We start from the raw sequence: 24,005 nt of genomic DNA, 5'->3' as shown, positions 1-24,005 counted from the left end.
GGGGATGCAGATTTTTGGAGAACAGTGCTCATACAGTCACAGATCTTTGTAGAAGGAGAAAGAAAATGCCCCAGGGAAGCTGTTTGAATGAGAAGCCAAAGACCCCAGCAGATGCCAGCCACTTGCCTTCCCAGCTGATAGAGGTGTTTCAGATGACATCAGCCTTTGTTGAGTGAGGGTCACCTCTTTTTGGTGCCTTAATTTGACATTCTCACTCCCTTAGAGCTGTAAACTTGCAACTTATTAAATCCCTCTTTTAAAAGCCATTTTGTTTCTGGTATTTTACATTCTGGCAGCTTAACAAACTAATACAGATGGGTATAATAAAAAAGTCAGATACAAGTGTTGGTGAAGATGTAGATGAATTACAACCCTCATGCACTGCTTATGGAATTATAAAGGATGCCACCACTTTGGAAACCATTCTGGTAGCTCCTCAAAAGGTTAAACATAGAGTTACCATGTAATACAGAAATTATGCTCCTTGGAACTGAAAACATGTCTGCACAAATCTTTTTACAACACACTTTCATAGCAGCATTCTTCATAATACACCCTAAAATCTCTCAGCTGATGAATGGCTAACCATCATACAGCATATTCATACAATGGAATATTATTTTGCAATTAAAGGAATGAAGTACTGATATGCAACTATATGTATGATCCTTGAAAACATTATGCTAAGTCAAAGAAGTCAATCACTAAAGACCAAGTTTTATTTTTCCATTTATATGACATCTCCAGGATGGAGAAATCTACAGAGATAGAAAGTAGATTAAGTGGTTCTTAAAGCTGAGAGAATGAGAAGATTGGGGGCAGGGTGGGAGGGTTGTGATAGCTAAAAAGGTATGTGATTATGTTCTAAAATTGACTGGTGATTGTATATACATATCTGAGAATATGCTAAAAGATTTTGAATTGTACCCTTTATATAGGTGAATTTTATGGTATGTAAATTATATCTCAAAGCTGTTTAAAAAAATCCTTTAATGTGTTAGTGGGGATTTGAAAGAATGTAAGAGTAGGTGTGTCTTCATTGTAACATATTACAAAGTAAAATACAGTATAATCAGTCACATGTTAGATACTTAAATCATTTATTTCAGAATGACACATGAGGAGATACCATGGGATTTTTTAATTTAAAATAAGAAACACAAGTCTAGATTAACCCTCTGATTATACATATGAAAGAGTATGGCTGATCTGGGTAGATTGATCTTTAAAGGCAGATCTAGTTTTGAATCCCAACCCAGCAGTTTATTAGCTGTACCTAATACCCTTAATAGGGAGTTTGGGATATATTTAACCTTTCTTTGTTTCTGTATCTGAAATGGGATTAAAACCATATGCCTCACAGAGTTGTTGAGGGGTAACAGTGTTAGCTTCACTTAGTGACCACCTGTGTGCCTGGTGTGTTTGGTGCTTGCATTTTATATACATTTTCCAGTAATCCTCACAAGAACGTATGTTCTGACATTCATTACCTTATTTCAAGTAGATTACAGAGGAAATAAAGTGACAATAATGGGAAGATGGTTATATTAGGGTCTGTCTCCATAATTGATGTTATGCAAATTTTTACAAGAATTAAAAAATTACTTGGACATTGTTAATCTTAGATAAAAAAAGGACTGTATCAGATGATCTCAAACATAGGGAAAGAAAACAGAAGGAAATACTCAAATATTTATGGCAGTATAGTTATTTTATTAATTTTATACCTTATTACATTTTTCACAATTGAAACAACATTCATATGCTTTCATAAAGGTAGAAACCCATTGTCTATGTTGAGTGTGGTAACTTGATTATGGAAAACTGCACTCATATGCAAAAGTAGAATTTAATGAATTTTCATGTACCTATCTCAGTAATGGACATATCCCTCTATTCCTCTACACCTCCCCTCCCTTGCCTTTGCTGGAATTTTGGAATTTCAAACATTATGTCATTTACTGTGTCTCTGCTTATTGTGACACCAAAAATGTCTCCATATATTTCAAAAAGACCCCTTTGGGAAGAGTGCCATCAACTGTTGAGAACTACTGCTGGAAGGAAAGGGGTAAAGTGGTTTGAAGAAGAGGTGATTTTTTAAACTGAATTTGGACTTAAGATGCCCTACGACACTGTTTTAATGTTGGTTCTGTGGCCCCACCTTGAGGTTTCTGATTCTGAAAGTCAAGGGAAGCATGTACAAGTGGTTTTGGTAAAGGTTCCTCTATATGGTATGATGTTCTTTTTCTCCTGTTTGCTTTTGCATGTTATTCTCCTCCCTGGAAAGCTGTTCTTCAGGTTTTCCAACTTCCTTCCTAATCTTTCTTCAATTTTCACTTCTGGGAAACCTTCTCTAACTCTTTGATTACACTTTGTGGTTTACATGATTTACTCATTGGACTGTTCTCCTTCAGAGATAGATTTTGCTTTTTATCTTTATATCTCCAAAGTAGTACTTGTTAATAAATGTTTGATGAAAAGAAGTGGGTAGCATAGGCAGTATAATAGGCTGAGAATATGAGGTTGGCTATACATATATTTTATCTTGAAAGGAGCAGGGCTGGGGATGAAAGTCTGAGGAATAGACTTGGGAAGAAGTAGTTGTGTCTTGACCTCTATTTGACACCGTCGGCATAAAATGAATAAAAATATAGTGAAGAAATGAATTGGTAGGCCTTAGTGTAATGAAGATCAACAATCTTGAAATTGAATTGTAATATCTGTAGTAGGGGCCTATTTGAGGCACTTTTAGAAGCTAGATTGGATGGTGCTATGCAAACACCTATAGTTTTATTTTTATCTTATTTAGTTCAAGGAACAAATCTCTGTTTCAAATCGCATACTGACCAACTTATGTTAATATTTGCTGGAAAAATTTTAAAAGATCAAGATACTTTGAGTCAGCATGGAATTCATGATGGACTTACTGTTCACCTTGTCATCAAAACACAAAACAGGTATGATTTTAGAACACATACAGCTTTAAACCATGAAATAGTATTCATATGTTTCCTTTAATTAAATAATTTTTCTGTCATTAATTTTAATTCATCTCTGCTGCTGATAGCGATGTTTTCAAAAACAAATGTGATTTGATGTTAATTCTTACATGTTTGTCAGACAACCATTTAATATTTTAGAAGGTTTGTTAGTATTTAGTCATTATATCTTAATTACTTGAATGATAAGAACAGGTAATTAATGCATTTTAGTTATTTTGTTGTTGTTGTTTTAGCAAGAGTTTTGGACAAAGATTAGGCATAACTCATTTTAGAAACCAGAAATCACTAATTGTATTACATTAAATCTAAGGTACCATCAATTTCTTATTAACTTCTTATTTTGAAATAATTTTAAACTTACCATGCATTTGCAAAAATAATACAGAATGTCATAAAAAGAACTCTGGCATACCTGCATTCTCAGATACTCAGATCCACCAAATTTAACATTTTGCCACCTTTGTATGTTTCTATATTTTCTGAACATTTGAGAGCAGGTGGCACTCATCATTTTCCTTGAACACATAATACTTCCATGTACATTTCCTACAAACAAGGATGTTCACTTATGTAAATCACCTAAAGTGCAGTTATCAAGTTCAGGAAATTTAGCATTGATACCATAAAGCTTAACTGCTACATTCCAGTTTTTTCTCATGTCCCAGTCGTGTCCTTATGAGCCATTTCTCCTCCATTCTTAGATCCCACCCGGTATCATGTGCTGCATATAATTGTCATTTGCTCTTTCTTTGTTTTTTATACTTTGGAAACATGTATACAACACAAATCTTCCCATCTTAACCCCTCCTAGGTGTACCATTCAATGGGATTAGTCACAGTCACAGTGTTACAGTACCCTTACTACTATCTTCTACTAAAACTTTCTCTTCACCCCAGTCAGAAACCCTGTACTCATTTTGCATGAGTACCCATTGTTCCTGATTCCCAGCCCTGGGAAGAGTAATCTGTCCTCTACTTTCTATGAGTTTGCATATTCTCTGATATTCTCTCTTTTTGTCTAGGCTCCTGGGGTGAGTGGGGGCTATTAATTTTTTTTTTAATTTAAGAAAACAAACAATACTCTTAGAAACACCAATAAGGGAAATTTTAGTTAGTTTAACCATAGGCATATTTATGATTATATGATTATATGAATAATCATTGTAAACCCTGAGTTTGCACAGTAAGTTTCATAAACCAATTTAAAATTAAAGCAAGGGAGGAAAAAATCTGTAAATTAAACAGTCACATGAATTCTAAATATTAGATAGTATCTTAAATACCATTTGATTAACTATCAAAACTGTGTGCATTCTCAAAATATCAAGTAAAAATTTATCACAAATACCAACTTTGCTATAGTAGTGAGCTATGTTACTAAATATTTTCAAATTTTGGTTTCAGGAATTTATTTTATCTAATATTACTATAACTGCATATAGCTTTTTTTAAAACTATTTTTTAGTTGTAGAATATATACATGTACACACACACACAAAGAAAAGAGAAAAAGCAGTAATTTTCAAAGCACACTTCAACCAGCAGTTACAGAACAGTTCCCAGAGTGTGTCATGGGCTTCCATGGCATGTCTGTACCCTGGGACCAGGATCTGCTGGGTGCAGGCCTGTCTAACACCTCAAGCTCCTAGAGATCTCCTTTTGACTATCTCAGAATGGGGCTCAGCTGCCCAGTTCCATGCCTGGAATTGCTGGAGTCTGGGCCCCAGGAAGCTTTGCCATGTATATTCCCTCTGCTGGGCTTTCCTCAGGACACCCTCTGCTTCCCTGGGGCTCCTCCCCAGAGCCATTGTAGCTCAATTCTCAGGTCTCAAGCACACAATTCTCCAGGAAGTGAAAAAGCCATAGGGAAAGACTGGGGTGACTTCTGACCCTCATCTCAATTTCCCTCTTCCTAGAACACCTTGAGTATATTTGTAGGTCCTTGTTTTCATCTATCTTTTCTAGCTGGCTCCCAGCACCTGGGATGGATAAAAACTGTTCCATCTCAGCCTTCCACCTGCGCCATCCCATATCCCTGATCCCTCTTCTCAGAGCTCGGCAACTTGTTCTGAAGGAGGTCAGGGCTGGGCCAGACCCTGGCATTGCCAGTGAGGGGTCATACCAGTTGGAGTCGCCACTATCCTGGCACAGCTCCCTGCAGCCTTGCCATCCATAGGTCCTCTGGGTCTTGCAGGGGATGTTCTCTGACATCTGCTTATATGAAATGCCCCCATTTTTCTTGTCTTTAAAGCTATGAGGTTGCCTTTGCCTCCCCAATACATAGAAATCAACTTCTAACATCCCACCACTCATTTCTTTGCCATGGAATCAGCAAATTAAATGAACTTTTTGTTTTTTTAGCCCCTCAGATACATTTTACATTCAACCTACCATACAGAAGAAGTCCATTTTGTTATTTAGCCCACTGTGAGTGCTTTGGGAATAGCTCATGTGTTATAACCAACTCTGGCAACAATCCTGTGTTTTCTACACAAATAAAATCTCTGCAGGTCCATTTTTTATAAGGCAAAACAACAACAAAAAAAAAATGGCATTCAAGTTTTTCCTTCTAGCTGCTCTGAAACACTGGTGGCTTAATCAGAGTCATAATAGTGGAATCATACAGTATCTGTCCTTTTGTGTCTGATTTATTTCACTCATCAGTATGTGGTCAAGGATCATTCACATCAGTCATATGTTTTGGGACATTAGTTTATCTAAATGCTGCAGAATATTCCATTGTATGTATAGATCACATTTTATTTATCCCCTTGTCTGTTGATGGGCACCTGGATTGTTTCCATGTCTTGGCAATTGTGAATAGTGCCGCTATGAACATTGGCATGCAAATGTCTGTTTATATCACTGTCTCAACTCTCTGGGTATATATTAAGTATTTGTATCACTAGGTCATAGGGCAACTCAATATTTAGATTTCTGAGGAGTGGCCAAACTGATTTCCATAGCAGCTGAACAATTTTACCTTCCTACCAACAGTGAATAAGTATTCCAATTTTTCCACATCCTCTCCAACATTTGTTGTTTCCTGTTTGTTTAATAGCAGCCATTCTTATAGGTGTGAGGTGATAGCTCATTGTCATCTTAATTTGCATTTCCTTTGTAGCAATGATGATGAGCAGTTTTTCATGTGCTTTTTAGCTATCTGTATTTGCTCTTCAGAAAAGTACCTATTCATTTCCTCTGCCCATTTTAAAATTGGGTTGTTTGTTCTTTTGTTGGTGAGCTGTAGAATTTCTTTATGTACACAGGATATCAGGCCTTTTTCTGATGTGTGGTTTCCAAATATTTTCTCCCTTTGAGTTTGGCTGCCTCATCACCTTTAGCAAAGTCCTTTGAGGCACAGAAACTCTTGATCTTAAGGAGTTCCCATTTGTCAGTTTTTTCTTTCACAACTTGTGCTTTAGGTGTAAAGTTTAAGAAGCTACCTCCTATTACTAGATCTTGAAGATATTTCTCTACATATATTTCTAAACATTTTATGGTACTGGCTCTTACATTTAGGTCTTTGATCCTTTTTGAATTAATTTTTGTATAGGGTATAAGGTAGGGGTCCTCTTTCATTCTTTTGGCTATTGAAATCCAGTTCTCCCAGGCCCATTTACTGAAAAGACTATTCTGTCCCAATTCAGTGGATTAGGGGGCCTTATTGAAGATCAAATGTCCATAAATTTGGTGGTCAATCTCTGCATGCTTGATTCTGTTCCGCTGGTCAGCCCTTCTGTCTCTGTGCTAGTACCATGCTGTTTTGATCACTGTGGCTTTATAGTAAGCTTTGAAGTCAGGAAGTAGTAGACCTCCCAATTTGCTCTTCTTTTTGAGGGTATCTTTAGCTATTCAAGGTCTCTTTTCCTTCCATGTAAACTTGACAGCCAGGTTTTCCAAGTCCTCAAAGTAGGATTTTTAGTGGTATTGTATTGAATCTGTAGATCTCTTTGGGTAGGATTGGCATCTTGACGATAATAAACTTCCTATCCACAAGCATGGAATATCTTTCCATCTATTTAGGTCATTTTTTATTTCTTTTAACAATTTTTTATAATTTTATGTGTATAAGTCCTTGACACCCCTGTTTAGATTTATTTCTAGATACCTAATTCTTCTGGTTGCTATTCTGAATGGAATTTTTTCCTTAGTTATTACCTCAGATAGGTCATTGCTTTTGTATAGAAACATTACTGATTTTTGTACATTAATCTTGTATCCTGCCACTTTGCTGAATTTGTTTTATTAGCTCAAGTAATTTTACTGTAGATTTTCTGCAGTTTTCTAAGTATAGGATCATATCATCTGCAAATAATGAAAGTTTTACTTCTTCCCTTCCTATTTGGATGCCTTTTATTTCTTTCTCCTGTCTCATTGCTCCAGCTAGTACTTCTAATACAGTGTTGAATAATAGTGGTGACAGTGGGCATCCTTGTCTCATCACTGATCTCAAGGGGAATGTTTTCAATTTCTCACCATTAAGTGTGATACTGGATATGGTTTTTTCATAAATGCCTTTTATGATATTGAGAAAGTTTCTTTCAATGCCTAACTTTTGAAATGTTTTTATCAGGAAAGGATACTGGATTTTGTTGAATGTTTTTCCAGCATCAGTTGATATGAGCATGTGATTTTCCCCCTTTCTATTTGTTAATGTGCTGTATTATGTTGATTTATTTTCTTATGTTGAACCACCATTACATTCCTAGTATGAATCCCACTTGATCATGATGTATAATTCTTTTAATGTGGCATTGGACATGATGTGCTAGTATTTTTGTTAAGAATTTTCACATCTATGTTTATTAGGGAGATTGGGCTGTAGTCTTCTTTCTTATATTGTCTTTATCTGATTTTGGTATTAGAGTGATGTTAGTTCATAAAATGAGTTAGGTAGCGTTCCTTTTTCTTCAATTTTTTTGGAAGTGTTTGAGCAGGATTAGTGTCAGTTCTTTTTGAAAAGTTTGGTAAAATTCTCCTGTGAAGCCATCAGGTTCTGAGCTTTTTTTTTTGGTGGGAAGATTTTTGATGACTGAACTGGATTTCTATACTTGTAACTGGTTGTTGAGATCTGATATTCTCTTTGTGGTCATCACTGAGATCCTAAATCTATAACAATCTAGTTTGATTTGATATCAACTGATATTAATTCAATAATAGACCCAAACTATGTTCCTGTACCCTCCCCATCCACCTTTATGTAGGTCTTATCACAGATTAAATGTTTATACATTGAGTCCAAACCACTAATGTATCATTACATTTTGTGCATTTGCCTTTTAGATCCTATAGGAAATTAAAGTGTTGCTACAAATAAAAAATACAATAGTACTGGTAAATACAGTAGTACTGTTATTTATATTTACCCTTATCATTATCTTTACCAGAGAGCATTGTTTCTTTGTGTGGCTTCAGTAATTTGGCTAGTGGCCTTTCCTTTCAACCTGCAGAACTCCCTTTAGCATTTCTTTGAGGGCCTGTCTAATGGTGATGAAGTCCCTCAGTTGTTTTTTTTTTAAATCTGGGAATGGCTTAATCTCTTTTGTATTTTTGAAAGACAGTTTTGCCAGACATAGCACTTAAAATATGTCTTCCCACTGCCTTCTTGTCTCTGTGGTTTCTGATGAGAGATTAACATTTAATCTTATTGAGGCTGCCTTGTATATGATAGATTGCTTATCTCTTGCCTTTTCCAGAATTCTCTTCATCTTTGGCATTCAACAGTTTGGTTATTACCTGGCATGGCGTTGGTCTCTGGGTTTCTCCTGTTTGGAGTTTGTTTAGCATCTTGAATGTGTCTGTCCAGTCATTGTTTCTTTGAGTATTCTTGCTACTCCTTTCTCTTCCTTCTCTCTCTGAGATTCCCACACTGCATACATTGATACATTTGCTGATATGTCTCAGGTTTCTCAGACTCGGTTCACTTTCATTAATTCCTTCTGTTCCTCAGATGGGATGATTTTTGTTGTCTTATTTTCAGATGTTCATGGATTCTCCCCTCTGCTAGCTCCAATATGCTGTTGAACTCCTTTAGGAAATTTTAAATTTCTGTTACTTTCATCTTCAGCTCTATTTGGTTCCTTTTTATAATTTCTATCTCTCTATTGATATTTTCTTTGTTCATGTTTTCCTTTGGCTTTTTGAGCATATTTAGGACCATTTGGTAGAATTCTTGCCTGCCTTGCAGGAGACCGGGTTTCAATTCCCAGGCCAAGTATTTTGTCTGGAATGTTCCAGGTCTGATCCTCCTTATTGATGGTTTCTGATGCTTTTTATCTTTTTCATTGCCTGGACCATGACTTCTTATTTCTTTGTATGCTCTGTAATCTTTTGTTGAAACCTGGACATTTTGTTATTTTAATGTGTTATCCCTGAAATTTAGACTCTAAGACATCTGTTCCTTAAGCTTGTATCCAGCTAGTGTTATCACAGAGCTTTCCTTCAATGCTAGGAGCTAACAGAAAAAGAAAGAGAAAGAGGAAACAGCTTTCCCAGTCTTTGCAGACTGACCTGTGTGAGTGCACCCTTTCAGGGCTTACCCTCCAGCTAATCTAGAAAATACCTCCAGGCCAAAGTTTAGAGGCCTCCTAATCCTTTCTTTGCATGCATTTTGTCTTATGCATATACATGTGGCCCTAGAAATTCTGCTGTCCTTATTTACACAAATATAAATGTCCCTTCTTCCCTAGGAAACAGGTGCTGGGCACTACACTGTTATGACCTAAAGCCATCAATCTTTTGCCTCAGGCAGCTACTGGACTACTGCCCCACTCTGTTCTGTAGGTGATTTCTCTGAGGCTCCTCTTCTAAAGACAGGGTAAATTCTGGGATGGTGAGTTCCTCAGGCACCCAGCAGACAGATTGGGCCAGACACATACACTCCCAGCATGTGCACAAGAGTTACTCTGCTCCCTCCAGAACCAGAACGAAGGGAAATGCTCATCTCTGCACTAAGTTGGTGAGGGATGAGTGAGGGTCCAGCCAGGGCATCCAGTGATTCTACTAGTTTTAAGTAATCTCTTTCTTGATTTAGTGCTTTCCCCATTACTGCAGTCCTTTAACTGTTTTCTGGAGCTTTGAGAAAGATGTTTCTGCCAGTTCTTCTTGCTAGTTCAAATTTCTAAGGGGGTGATGGAGCCTTGAAGCTTTTTGCTTTGCCATCTTGATGGGCACAGCCACTACCTGGCACCATCAGTTTTTAAGAGGCACCTTTATTTTAGCTATTACTATGGAAGAATACTGCCAGTTAAACTGTCATGTTTTCTTAAGACATAAAAATTTTGTATTATACTTACAGATCTTTTAGACTTCAGGATATGGATTTTTATTGTATTTTTCTGTATATGTGGAAAAGAAAAGAAAATACAAGTGAATTAAATTCGGTGAATCCTTCCTAAGACAACTTTACATTCATAGTGATTGTTCTAAATCTGTTTTTTACTCAGTCACTGAGTATATTTTTCTATATCAAACTCTATACTATCAAAGCTATTGGTGATGAAGCATTTTTTAAGAGTGCTACACTATTTTGTCCAGGATTTTCTTCCATGCCATTGACTCCTATTCTGCAAGTTTTTATGCTGGTATTTCCCTAACAGCAAATCTTTACTTCACTGAAATGCAATTTATTCCCCCTTGTTCTTGTTGCTTTGGTTTTCTTTTTACAATGTAATGTTCTTTTATTGGAGACACTTTATGTGGTAATTAAGCTCAACAAGTATGTACAACAGTGCCTCGGGCACTCAGTCATAAAGCTAAGATAGATCACCTTTCTGCATATATCTCAAGTGATTGTGTGTAATTGTGAGACATCTGCTTTCACAGATGTTAAAATGAAAAAAAAGGTACATTTTAGGACCGGTGAGAGAACCAGGAGATTTAGAACTCTTAACTGAGATAAGATGAAAATATTTTCTAATCTATTTTGTTATTAAAGATGATATTAAGTAATAATCAGTTACTGCTTATATTGATTTTTCAACTTTCTGTTGGTGGTTCTTTTTTGTTTTTAACAGTTCCAAAGGTCTTAGTAAAATTGTCCCCTACCCCTCCTAGAAGAGGAGGATAGACTAAAAGCTTATATAGTTAAGTGCTTTAGTTTGCTAGGCATGCTGAAAACACATGCCATAAAATGGGTTGTCTTTAACAATGGAAATTTATTAGCTTACAAGCTTACAGTTTTGAGGCCATGAAACTGTTCAGATCCAAGGCAGCATCATCAGGGCATTGCTTTCCTCTTGAAGATTGATTACTGATGATTCTTGACTCCTGCAACATGGCAAGGCACCTCCTGTTCTCTCACTTCTCTGGGTTTCATAGATTTCAGCTTCTTGTTTTAGTGGCTTTTTCTCCCTCTCTGAATTTTGTTCTCTTATAAAGGATTCCAGTAAGAGGATTAAGACCTATTCTGAATGAAGTGGGTCCCACCTTAACTGAAGTAGCCTCATCACAAGATCCTACTTACAGTGGATTCACACCCACAGAAATGGATTAATTTTAAAAACATGCTTTTCTGGGGTACATATAGTTTCAAACTACCACACCAAGCTTTGTGGGTGTGACTGGATCATTGATTCTCTTTGAGGTGAGCCAGCTCCTTTTACATAATCAGTATGATTAACAGTAATGAAATATTTATGTTCTTTATACTAAAGGAGTAGGAGTAATCATGTATTTTAGATTTTTTTTAGGTTTTTTAGGTTTATGTTTTGCTATGTTTCTTTGTATTTGTATTCCTAATGCTAAGTTATCACAGGATATTTACTTACTGGTAATTTGAGTTGGTCTGAAAGCTTACACTTTATTTCTGGGTGTGGGAACTTCAGAGATTCTTTTTAAAATAATTAGCTCCACTGTTTATGCTGTGACTTCATTTCATTTTTCCTAGGCCTCAGGTTCATTCAGCTCAGCAAGCACACACCACTGGAAGCAATGTTACCACATCATCTGCTCCTAATAGTAGCTCCACATCTGGTTCTGCCCCTAGTAACCCTTTCGGTTTAGGTAAGTGTCTTAGTGATTTTTATGGGAATGAAAAAATTCCCCACACCCAAGGTAGTTCTGATGATAAATGACAAGAACAAAATGTTGCTTTAATATAAAAGAAACAAAGATGCACACAACCACAGAACTTGTAATTACTTCTGTAGTTTACTCCTCTAATTGTAGGTGTTAAGGAAATGGTTGAGGATCCAGATGTGCTGGGTTAGGTTACATTTACTTAAATAAGTGACTTTTTTTAATGAAAGGTTGGTATTATACATATCCCTGATCTGAACTCGATAATTGAATCTAAGGAAGAGTAGCTATTACTGAATAGTTACTCGCTCTCTGAATATAATCTTCTTGTATATGTTAACCACCTTGGAGTTCACACTCCGTGGTGATTTCGCTCCTGACCTGCTCCCCGGCTTTCCAGTTCTTGTCACAGCACCGGAACCTCAGCTGCACCATGCAGCAGCTCCTGGAGGTCGCCAACTACGTGGACCACGTTGGGGGTGGCAGGAACAGAGCGGTAAGGGACTGTGGCACGGGCGGGCGGATCCTGTGTGTGGGGGGGAGTGGCAGGTGTGGGAAGAGGAGAGGGCAAGAACCTGGAGGAGGGGATGAGCAAAAGCCCTAGGGGACTGGGGGTGGGGGAGTGGGGGTGGGGGTGGCGCTGTGTCCCTGGCTTCAGCCCCGCCCCTCCTCAGTTCCTCAGGAGTCTGGACATTCAGGTGGCACTGACCAGGCTGGAAGTGTGGACGGAGCCGTCTCACGCGGGACGCGAACCCGACACTCTGGGCCTTCCTGCACAGGCGCCGGGGGCTGTGGGCCCAGCGGACACATGACTAGGCGCAGCTGCTCACATGGGTCCCTCACGGGGGTCTTGGGCAGGCTGGGGGTGGGTCCTGCCTCCTGGCCCCCGCCCCGTCACAGTCACGCTCTGCCCTTAGGGACCGCACCTTCCAGGGCGCCACCGTGGGCCTGGCACCGTCGAGGGCATGTGCAGCGCTGAGAGCTCGGGTGGCATGAGCTCCGTGAGGCGACAAGGAGGGGGGAGGGGGCGAGTCAGACTGCGGTGACCGCTCCCTCCCCCTCCCAGGACCACTCGGAGCTCCCCACTGGCGCCGCAGCCACCATGGCCCAAGAGATAGGCCACAGCCTCGGCCTCAGCCACGACCCCAACGGCTGCTGCGCGGAGGACACTGCGGAGCAGGGCGGCTGTGTTATGGCGGCGTCTATGGGGTGCGCGCGCAGGCGGCGGGGGGCGGTTAGAGTTGCGGGGAAGGGTTTGCGCGACTTGGGAAGGAAGGGGTCATTCCTTGGCTGCGTTTCTTAGGGTGAAAGGGTTATCCCTCATTTTTCTCTTTTGTAAAATGGGCTAGTATTATTACCTGCCCTTAGGGTTGTTTGTGAGACTTAAATGGAGGAAACGTAAGCAAAGTGGACTCTCAAAATACTACCTAGTGTTCTCATTCCAACCCTGGGACGCAGCTGCAGCACCGGGTTGGGACTCGCATCCCTCGCTCCCCTCTCGGGCTCCCTGTGCATCTTTGCACGGGTCACGTCCGCTCTCTGGGCCTTGCCTCGTGGAGGATCCCAGCCGCCCTGTGCTCAGGCGCTAACGGCACCTCCCGCGGCTTAGTGGCCTGCCTCAGGGTGGGGGGCGCGTCCCAGCGGGTGGTGGTGGTTCCCGCACACACGACGCCCCCGCGCCGCCCGCAGGCACCCGTTCCCGCGCGTGTTCAGCGCCTGCAGCCGCCGCCAGCTCTTCGCCTTCTTCCGTAAGTGGGGCGGCGCGTGCCTCTCCAATGCACCCCAGCCTGAGCTCTTGGTGCCGCGGACGCACTGCGGGAACGGCTTCGTGGAGGCGGGCCAGGAGTGCGACTGCGGCGCCAGCCAGGTCAGAACTCCAGGCCTCGTTCCGGGGGCCCAAGGCCGACCCCAGCCTCGCCCCCATCCTCGAGGCCTGGGGCTCTGTGCCCTGACCTGGTCACCCCTCTCCTTTCTAGCCCAAGGAGTGCCTGGACTCCTGCTGCCTCGCCCACAACTGCTTGCTGCTCGCGGGGGCCCAGTGCGTATACGGGGACTGCTGCGCGCGCTGCCTGGTGAGCCTTGGAAAGCACCGGGGTGTGGGCTGTGGATGGGGCTGACACACCTGCTGCTGTCTCACCTTTGGCGCTTGGGAGTCGCCTGCCGGCCTTCGCTTACTGGCACTCTTTCGTCTCCCCTGAGGGTGGCTGGTTCTTTTCCGTGTGTGGGTCGATGGGATTTCCCGCAGCAACTGGGTCTGTGGCTTCTCAGCCCGATATACCTTTCTCCCCAGCCCCAGCCCCAACCCCGCCTTTGAGCCGCGCTGTGGGACTGGATCTCTCACTGCCTCAGTTCTCTTGGTGTCCTGGTCTCCCTCTCGCCGCCTTTCCTGCCCAGGTCACCCGTGCAGCTGAAGCCGGCAGGCGTGCTGTGCCTCCAGGCGGCAGGCGACTGTGATCTCCCCGAGTTCTGCACAGGCGCCTCCCCCTTCTGTTCCTCCGATGTTTACCTATTGGACTGCATGCTCTGCGCCAGGGGTCATGGTTACTGCCGGGATGGAGCGTGTACTACGCTCGAGCAGCAATGCCAGCAGCTCTGGGGGCCTGGTGAGATGACGCGTGTGCTCTCGCAGCCCTTTTCTCCCTTCTTCTCAGGCCAGGGGAACTGAGGCCCTGGAAGCGTTGGCCCTCCCTGGGCTGACCCTGGTGCAACCTGCATTTCCCCAGGTGCCGGCCCAGCCCCAGAGACCTGTTTCTGGGTCATGAACTCTGCGGGAGACACCCAAGAGAACCGTGGCCAGGTCAGCGAAGGTCACTCTGTGCCTTACCTCCACAGGTAGCCCATGGAGCAAAGGTGGCTGGAGCGGTGGGGGGGGTGTTGGAGGAAAGGGGACACCACATATCCTTTCACTTCCCTTCACTCGGTCCCCAGAGATGCGCAATGTGGAAAGCTTCAGTTCCAGGACGGGGAGCAGAGCCCCCCGCGCAGCCCGTGCAGTGCGCGTGGACTCCATGGTCCATCTCGGCGGCAGAGAGCTCACCTGCAAAGGAGCCCTGGTACCCCCTGGTGCCCAGCTGGACCTACTTGACTTGGGCCAAGTTGAGCTGGGCACCCAGTGTGGACCTAGAATGGTGAGCCCTGCTTGCCAGAACCCGCCCTGCCACCTGTGTCCACATCTCTCATGCCCAGTTCACACACTGCCCACAGGTGTGCCAGGACAGGCGCTGCCAGAACGCCACCTTCCAGGAGCTGGAGCCTTGCCTGCCTGCGTGCCATTCCCACGGGGTGAGTAGCCCACAGGGTAGTGGACTGACTTTGGGGTCCCTGACCCCTCACGATCCCCCTGCCCTCCTCTTTCCATCTGCGGGTTTGCAGTGGTAACCACAATTGCCACTGCAACCCAGGCTGGGCGCCACCCTCCTGCAAGAAACCAGGGCCGGGTGGCAGCATGGACAGCGGCCTGGTGCAACCTGAAAGTGCATGAATGGGGGCAGGGGTGCAGGTGGTGGCCCCCCAGGCAGTGCACCTGCTCAAAATTCAGTCTCACCCTGTGATCTGCAGATGGTGGCACCTTCCTGCTGGTGGTGCTTCTCAGCTTTCTACTGCCTCTGCTCCCCGGAGCCGGCCTGGCGTGGTGCTATTACCAGCAATCAAGGTCCTGCCTTCAACGGGGCTGCCCGAGGGGCCCCGTATGCTGTGGGTAGGCTCTGAATGCCCAGCCCCTGAGGCTGCAGCTCCCTGCATCCTTGCCTACTCTGTGGTTCTACTGCTGAGAGTCTGCTGGGTGGCATGGAGTCCAGGGAGCTGGAGATGAGATCCTAGGCCATGCCCTCAGGTGCTTCCACCTGCAAGCCTGGCTGGAGAGGCCTTGGAAAGAAGTCTTATAGAGGAGACCATAAAGGCCTCCCATCAAGTCCAGGGGGTGGATCTTGCCCCTTCCCCCATACCATCACCTCAGGGCAGGGCTTCTGCACCCCATTCCCGTGCCCCAGCTTCCTGTTTCCACCACCAGGTGGCCGCCTCCTCACCCTTGGTTTTGGCCTCCATCAGCTAATCCTAAAGTTTGGGCTCCACTGGGCCCTTCCAGGCCTCTCCAGCCTTTCTTGGTTTCATGAGTGCCATGGCTTACTGCCGCTTCCTTGCCTAATTTTCTTCTGTTACCTGTTTGAAGTTCCTAAATGCTGGGCACAGCACATGTTTTCATTCCATGCCATGGTCAGCTGTGGCACTGGCTGCCCCTGTGCCAGGGGCCCAGTGCTGATCCAGTCCCAGGGGACCTGGAAAGAGGGTCACATGATACCAGGCATGGTGGACCACAGGCATCCTTCACTGGGTCCTGGCCAACGCGGGCGCTGTAAAGCCATGTCTGACACAGCCTGACCATGCAGGTGTTCCCGGCAAGCTGGGGGAGAGGGCAAGAATGGGGCCAGGGGGCACCCCAGACAGGAGCAGGGCTCCCACTGAGTGTCAGGTACCAGCTGGGAGGCCTTTGATGTGCTGAGTAGTGGTTGTGGGTCTGTAGGCTGAGGAGCAAGCTGGGTAGCACTTAGCTTGGCAGCAGGAGGGGTTGAGGACAAAGGCGACTGTACCACCTCACCAGGGCAGAGTCTTGAGGGCAGTGGAGACTGTGGCAAAGAGATATCCAAAGAAACAGCAAGGTCCTGAGAGACAGGGCAAGAACATCCAAAGATGGCTTGGAGTCTTCTAAGATAGCATGACCCCCAGTGGCAAGATGGCCCTTGGGGGAGGACATCCTACCCTCTTAGGGGCCTGAGTGATGTCAGTGTCTGGAGGGTGCCAGATAGTGGGGTGGTGCTGCAGCTTGGGAGGAGTGTCAGGCTGTGGAGGGCATGAATTTCTCTCAGGGGCTCAGGAAGGGAGCCCAAAAGGGTGCTTTTTGCAGAAACATGGAGACTCAAGTCAAAGGGCCAATGCCTTGCTGTCGGCTGCAGGGAAGCAGCTCCAGATGCTCTGCTCAGGATCACTGTCCCAGCCTCCTGGCCTCCTAGCCCACTGTTCAGGCTCAAAGCTGGCCCATGTCGGGACCACCCCTCGGGCAGTGCTCACCCTGCCAAGCTGGGTTCTACAGCCACTGGAGTGCCCTGGCCCCTGGGTGAGTGAGGCACCAGCAGGAGATGGGGAGGGAGGCAAGAGATGGGCCTTCCTTTTAGATGGGACCCTCCTGCCCTACTTTGCACCAGCTACCTCAAGTCCCCTGTGCCCCACCTGACCCCAGGGTCTCCTACTCACTGGTGCTCACAGTACCAGCCCTCCACCCATTGCTCCCCAGACCTTGAGAATTCTGCCACAACCTAGCAGCCACTCTGAGAAGCCTGCACCCCGCAGCCTTGCCTGCACCCCAAGGTGGGTGGACACACTCTTTGTCTCATTACTCATCCACCTACCTCTTTTGCCCCCATCTCACTGGCCATACTCTGAGGTTTCTGGCTTTGGAAATGGGATGATCTCTTGGAGAAGCTCTTGTCATGGAGACTAGGATGTTGGAAGCCCCTGGAGTGAGGGAGGGATAAGTAGCTCCTCCTGGGTCATTGGAGCTCACTGAAGGAGGATGGGTTGGGGGTGGGTCCCTGCACTCTGGAGTCTTTGCTCTCCAAGGATAACTGATCACCTTCTACCCCCTCCTTAGCAGGTAAGTTCAGAAGCCAAGATCCTGTCTCCGGTGAGAGGTAGCACCTATGAAGAGAAGACTTGAAGACTCGGGGCCACCAACACCCACTCCATGGACCTGGACCCCCAAGGGCAGAGCCAGAGGGTCAGCTGACCCCCTGCACTTTTGGCAGCTTGAGTGTTTCCTTTTCCAGTTGAGCTCCATCCCACTCACTCCCAAGAACCCAGAGCCTCATCAGGAGTTGTTTCTCTGCCCCTACACACTGCCCCTCCGCACTAGTGGGTCATGTCAGGGTTTCCCTGCCCCTTCACACTGGTGGGTCATGTCAGGGTTTCCCTGCCCCTCTACACTGGTGGGTCATGTCAGGGTACACCCTCCAGCCCAGTAACCCGTCAATCCAAGGAGCGAAGGTCACATGGTCTCTGACCTCCCTCACCAGGCAAAACTGGGTCTTGCTGGGCATCCAGAAAGCCTCTTTCCTGGTAGCCTGGGTGTGTGTGCTATACATGCTTTACCCACACCAGCTCTGCAGGGGACAGTGCCTCCTGGGCCAGACACTGGGACTCCAGGGACCCTGCATTTTAGACTTTAGTGGGAACCTGGCTCCCCAAAAAACAAAACTTTGGGACCTACCTTCCGGCCTTCTCCTGCCCTGTTTTATCCTCTAGATGTTTCCTTACCCCCACCCCCATTCCTCTACTTGAGCTTTTTGGGTATGTGGGATCTGCTGCAGTCACCTTATTTTGGACATTACTCTCTGGGAGGGTACAGAGGGAGCCATTGTTGAAAGGACACCAGAGTCAAAGTCAGAAGAAAGCTATGTTACTCTTGGGCCTCTGTGAGTCTTTTCTGTCTCCATTCAACCCCAGTGGGGCACCCTGAGTGAGGGTCACAAGGAGTGGTAGCTTGTGGGTGGGACTTCAGATAGCACCCAGGGCCCCAGGCATCTATCTGGGCATCAGATGATGCTGCTTGGCTTGAATAACCTCTCTGACTGCCCTCCTCCCCCACCTTGGACAGTCTCAGATGCCGTTCACTTCTTGGGCTTCATGTAAGAGTTCCTTGCTGAGTCACCTTTTGTATCAGTCAACTATTGCCGCATAACAAAACCACCCCAAAATTTAGTGATTTAATAGAACGACCAACTCTGAGAGTTGACAGATGTGGTTGAGCTCTGCTGGGTAGTTCATCTGGTCTCAGTTAGGCTCACTTACCTGTTTGCAGTCAACTGCTGGTCAGCTGGGTGGTTCCTCTGGGGTTGGTTAGCTATTGGTTAGGTTGAGAGGACAGACTAGGGTGAGGTGAGTGAGGCCATAGGTACAAAACTAAGGGGGCACAAAAAGAGCAATCAAGATAAATGATACATGTTTTTAAAGTTTCTATTCTAACATATATACAACATAAAATAATAACAAATAACATTTAACGCACTGTCAAAAATCAAAATCAATGGAAAAATCCATGACGAACAGATTTCAAAAATTTTTACTAAAGTCAGGATCAGTAATAGCGCCATGCTAATTCATGGAACCTGAGGCAAAGAAAAAATCAGAAATAGCAGTTCTGAGGCATGTGCCTCACCTGCTCATGCATCTCATCTTGGTCCCCGCTCTGCAAGAAAGTACGTGGAAACTTGCAAGGCCTTGAAAGAGGCACCATCCTCACTTCCAGCACTTTCTATTGGCCCTGGCAAGTCACAAGCCTGGTACAGATGCTGGGAAGGGGTAGCAAAATACGTCTTAGAGGGTGTGAAGATTTGGGGAGTTTTTGCAGTCTTTGACTCTTTCCAATGGCAGGCAGAGAAGAGGCCGCCCCAGGCTTAAGCTTGCCTTTACTCTTCCAGCACAAGGGCCGGGGTAAGAGTCCTTTCTAAGGCCCTCACCCTCCAGGAAGGGGTGTCTGGACCTTTAGGGCCTCCAACTACAAAGGACCCTGGAGGACACAAAATTTTCCATCTTGTCCATTGCCTAAGACTTTGCAGATCCCTTCTTCCCCAACCCAGTGGAGAGCCCTGGGAAGGGCTGGATGGGAAGAAAAGAGGGCAGAGGAGGAGAAATCCAACAAGTGAGACACATTTGGGGCCTGGGATCACCTGGTTCACAGTGAAGAACTTGGGAGAAGAGAGTCAGGAGGACAGAGCGGGGGTCGGGTCACGAGCAGATGCATTAGGTGTGGAGAAGGTATGAATGGAGGTGGGAAGGGAAGGGTGGCTACATCCCCCTAGGGCTGAGCAAGGGGGTGCTAGGAGGCAGAATGAACATCAAGTGGTGGTGGTGGGGCATGGTGAATGAGCCCACCTGGGTTAGGACCCCTCTCTTTGTCCACCAAGTTCAGCTGCCCTGGGGTGCCTCTGGGGCAGGCAGTCCTTTCTCTGACATTGGTGTGCAGGTTCCCTATCACCTCTGCCCCTCCTCTGCAACCACGCCTTCCATGGCGTGACACCCACAGAGACAGGTGGGGCACAGAACTGCCCTGTGCAGTCAGAGGTTGGGCTTACATTTCCCTCCCTCACCCACTGTCTCCTCCCATATGTCAGTTTACAAGTGGATTTTTGTGGAATTAAATGCACATGGCATGCTAGTTTGCATTTTCTTCAGTGGCCATGGTTCATAGTAGCAGAGGGCCTATACTGACCTCCCAATTCATAAAACAAATTAGGAAATAAGCCATGCAAACCACATAGAGAAGGTTCATCATATCCTGGGGTGGCCAGGCAGACAGTGGCTCTTAAAATATATGTTGAGTGCCTCGGGTTTTAAAGCTCAGTCGTGACAACAAAAATCAGTAAGGGAAAGAACCTGGATTTCAGGAAACTCACTACTGCTTGGGGGTGTGGGCTGTCTTCTGATTTCAAGTGACAGAAATCCCACTCCAGTAAGCATTAATATAAAAAGAGGTTTGTGGGATGGGGAGTTATTTCTTAGTGGATGCAGAGTTTCTTTTTGGGGGTGATGTAAAACTTTTGGTGATGGATGATGGTGATAGTTGTACAACATTGTAAGTAAACAATGCCATTGAATAATACACTTAAAAAGGTTAAAATAAATTTTAGGTAATATATATTACCACAATTAAAAAAAGTTATATGAAAACAAAACAAGTTTATGGGCTCACATAACTGGGATATCATTAGGTTTTGCATTCTCTAATTCAGCCTATTGGCTTTGCTTTTCTTTGGAATGATTCAGGCAGGTTTCCCAAAAGGTGCCTCCGACAGGTGCAAGTTTACCTTCCTCCAGCAGAGTCAGCCCAAAGCAAAGAATGTATCTTTTTTAGTCACAGTAAAATGTCCAGAATTAAGTCTGATTAGTCACGTTGGGTTACATGTCCACCCATGAGCCAATCGCTAGAGCCTGAGCGATGCTGAATTTTCATTGGCCAGGGCCGGGTCATGTACCCTCCCCTGCAGCTCTGAGTGGGACCAACTGAGCAGAGCCAACTGTGGTTTCCCCAAAGGTAAAGAAAGATTTTATTCAAGGCAAAAGACTCAAATTGACATTTCTCCAAAGAAGATATACCAATGGTCAATAGCACATGAAAAGATGTTCAACCCAATTGGTCATCAGGGAAATGCAAATCAAAACCACTGTGAGATATGACTTCACACCCCACCAGAATGGTTATTATTAAAAAAAAAAAAAAAAAGGAAAACAATAAGCATTCATGAGGATGCAGAGAAATAGGAACTCTCTTGCATTGTTGATGGGGATATAAAATGGTTAGGCTGCTATGGAATAGTCTGGTGGCTCCTCAAAAATTAAATACAGCATTACCAAATGACCCAGCAATTCCACTTCTAGGAATATACCCAAAGAATATGAAAACATATGTCCATGCAGAAATGTGTACACAAATGTATATAGCAAGATTATTCACAAGAGCCAAAGGATGGAAACAACCCAACTGTCCATCAAGGATTGAACAGATAAACAAGTTGTGGGATATACTTAAAGTGGAACATTATTCAGCCATAAAAAGAAACGAAGTTCTGAAGCATTCTACAATTCAGTGAACTTCGAAAACATTATGTTAAGTGAAAGAAACCAGATACAAAGTTCACATATTATATGAGTCCTTTTATAAAAAATACCCAGAATAGGATATTCCATGGAGAATAGAAGGCAGATTAGTGGTTGCTCTGATATGGAGTAAGGGGGAATCGGGAGTGATTAGAGGGTGTGGATGTTCTCCTGGGGTGGTGAAAAAGATTTGAAACAAGAGCTAGGTTCTGGTTGCATAACATTGTGAGTGCTCTAAATGTCATTGAATCGTATGGTTTAAAATTATTGAACTGTATGTTCTTCAAGTAAAAAAAGGTAAACAAATAGATCAATAGGAGATAATGGAGGGCCCAGGAAGGACGATGACATGCGTGGCTTTTGTTTGGTAAGCAGATGGCAACCCCACAGGTGTCTGGACTCTGCTACTAAAGAAATGGGGAGACTGGATATTGGGCAGGCAATAAGGAGTTTCCTATCATATGATTTTATGTCAATAAATCTGAAATTTAGTAGAAAAATACGACATCAAGAATGTCTATGGAAGAAATTGAAAATATGGCCAGACCTTAAACTGTTAAAGAAATAAAATTGAGAGTTAGAAATCTATTCCCAAAAATGAACTTTAAACCCAGAAGATTCTACTGAGCTCCACTGAATGCTTGAGGTACAGCTAATTCTAATCTTATTTATTATAGTCTTGCAGAGAAAAGAATAAGAGGGAACATGCCCAACTCATTTTATGGGGATGGTATAACCGTAATACCAAAACCCGATGAAGGAATAATGAGAAAGGAAAACTACAGCCCATTTTCTCTTATGAGTACAAATGCAAAATTCCTAGACAAATTATCAGCAAATAAAATCTAACAAGCTAAGTGCATGAAAAATTCATTATTACCAAATGGGTTTATCCTAACAATGCAAGGATGATTCAACATTAGAAAGCCTAAAAGATCCCTCTCACACAGTGATTCTCCTCCTGGGCTGCACATCAGAATCACCTGGGGGTGCTTTAAAAAAATACCAGTGCCTGGGTCCCTCCCCAGAGATTCTGAATTAGTTTGTCCAGGTTGGGTTGGGCACCAATGCTCTGAGATTTAGATGACAGATAAACAATCATTTAAAGTGTGAACCCATGTGTACCAGGAGGAATGTACAGGAATGCTCATGGTAGCATTTTTTACAAAAGTTAAAAATTAGAAAAAAGACAAATGCCATCTGTAGGAGAATAAAGTATCATAGGTTCATGCCGCGGAATATATATATATATATATATATATATATATAGCAGAGAAAAGTGTATGAATTTGTCTACAAATCCCAACATGAAAACATTTCAAATAATGTTGGGCAAAAGAAAAAAGCAAGCTTCTGAATGATCGGTATAGTAAACTATTTATATAAAATCTACACATATGCATAGAGAAAGACAAACAAAAGTAGCAGCTGGGAAGAAGTGCAGAGAAGGGGATTGGAAGTAGACACAGGAATTGGCAGGGGACTCAGGGCTTTGACTGTATTTGCAGTAGTTGATTTCTTACTTTGGTTAATAAGTACTTGAGTGTTCATTGAATTACTCTTTATACCTTTTCATATATTTGAAATATTAAAATTTCATATTTTGAAAGTGATGGCATTAGTATATATCCATATAAAGCTAGGTTTAACTTTTTATCTCAACTTTTTTTTAAGTTTTAAAATGAGTTTATTAAAGAATATTCTGAGGAAAGCAACAACTTTTGATTTGCTGTTAAAAAAAGTTATGTTTCTTCATGCTGTATAATGCAGGTAATTAAGAGGCTCCTTTCTACTTGAATTCTCTGATAGTAGAGCACAGTGTAGTCATTTCTGCATTGCAAGAAAAAATAAAATAATCTCTTCTTGGCTTCTCTTCAAAAAGCAATGAACAATAACAGAAGACGGCATAAAAAAGCCATTTTTCCCTATTCATTCTGTAGTATTGAAGCCAGCATTTTTACCATGATAAGCTACAATTTTCACTTTATCCACTTTAATAAGCTCTGTCACCTCCCTGAATTCAACATCATTCAATACAACAGTCCATGCATCAGGGTGAGCCACAGTGGCTCAGCAGGCAGAGTTCCCGCCTGCCATGCCAGAGACCCGGGTTTGAGCCCCGGTGCCTGCCCATGCAAAAAAAAAAAATCCATGCATCATCATAGAATCTGTACATTATTTAGAGTGTCCCATAGTAGCTCATCTAGGTTCTCATGAAGACTGTTCCTTAAAGTGGCATTTCTGTAGAGCTGATATGCTATGGCTTTGGAGGAGAAACTGTTTTTCTTATTCAGTCTGGCATTGATGTCTCAAGGAGAAGGCGCCTCCTTACCCCAC

The 24,005-nt window shown here is 43.7% G+C and overlaps 1 long non-coding RNA gene and 1 pseudogene across 3 annotated transcripts in view; both read left to right on the top strand.

The window, feature by feature from the left end:
- The window catches only part of LOC143672623 (uncharacterized), a 42,855-nt gene extending 30,737 nt beyond the window's left edge, over positions 1-12,118 (top strand). The window contains exons 3-4 of one of the 2 annotated variants that reach the window (XR_013169921.1): positions 2,885-2,957; positions 11,893-12,118. This is a non-coding gene — a long non-coding RNA (uncharacterized LOC143672623). Of the gene's footprint in view, positions 1-2,884; positions 2,958-10,541; positions 10,560-11,892 lie in introns of those variants that run through there. The other variant, XR_013169922.1, reaches the window with a different exon arrangement.
- An 82-nt stretch (positions 12,119-12,200) lies between these two features.
- LOC143672475 (disintegrin and metalloproteinase domain-containing protein 33-like) lies at positions 12,201-18,455 on the top strand (annotated as a pseudogene). Its single transcript, XR_013169873.1, has 16 exons — positions 12,201-12,209; positions 12,424-12,495; positions 12,698-12,857; positions 12,924-13,024; positions 13,090-13,232; positions 13,713-13,890; positions 14,006-14,095; positions 14,431-14,626; positions 14,747-14,855; positions 14,952-15,151; positions 15,228-15,303; positions 15,386-15,496; positions 15,582-15,720; positions 17,042-17,133; positions 17,257-17,384; positions 17,668-18,455. The product of XR_013169873.1 is annotated as a disintegrin and metalloproteinase domain-containing protein 33-like (transcript).
- Positions 18,456-24,005: the final 5,550 nt, after the last annotated feature.

This window comes from Tamandua tetradactyla, chromosome Y, assembly GCF_023851605.1.
Source record: "Tamandua tetradactyla isolate mTamTet1 chromosome Y, mTamTet1.pri, whole genome shotgun sequence".
Lineage (NCBI taxonomy): Eukaryota > Metazoa > Chordata > Mammalia > Pilosa > Myrmecophagidae > Tamandua > Tamandua tetradactyla.
The sequence above is the reverse complement of the archived record's forward strand: the minus strand, read 5'-3'. Positions and strand labels throughout refer to the sequence as shown.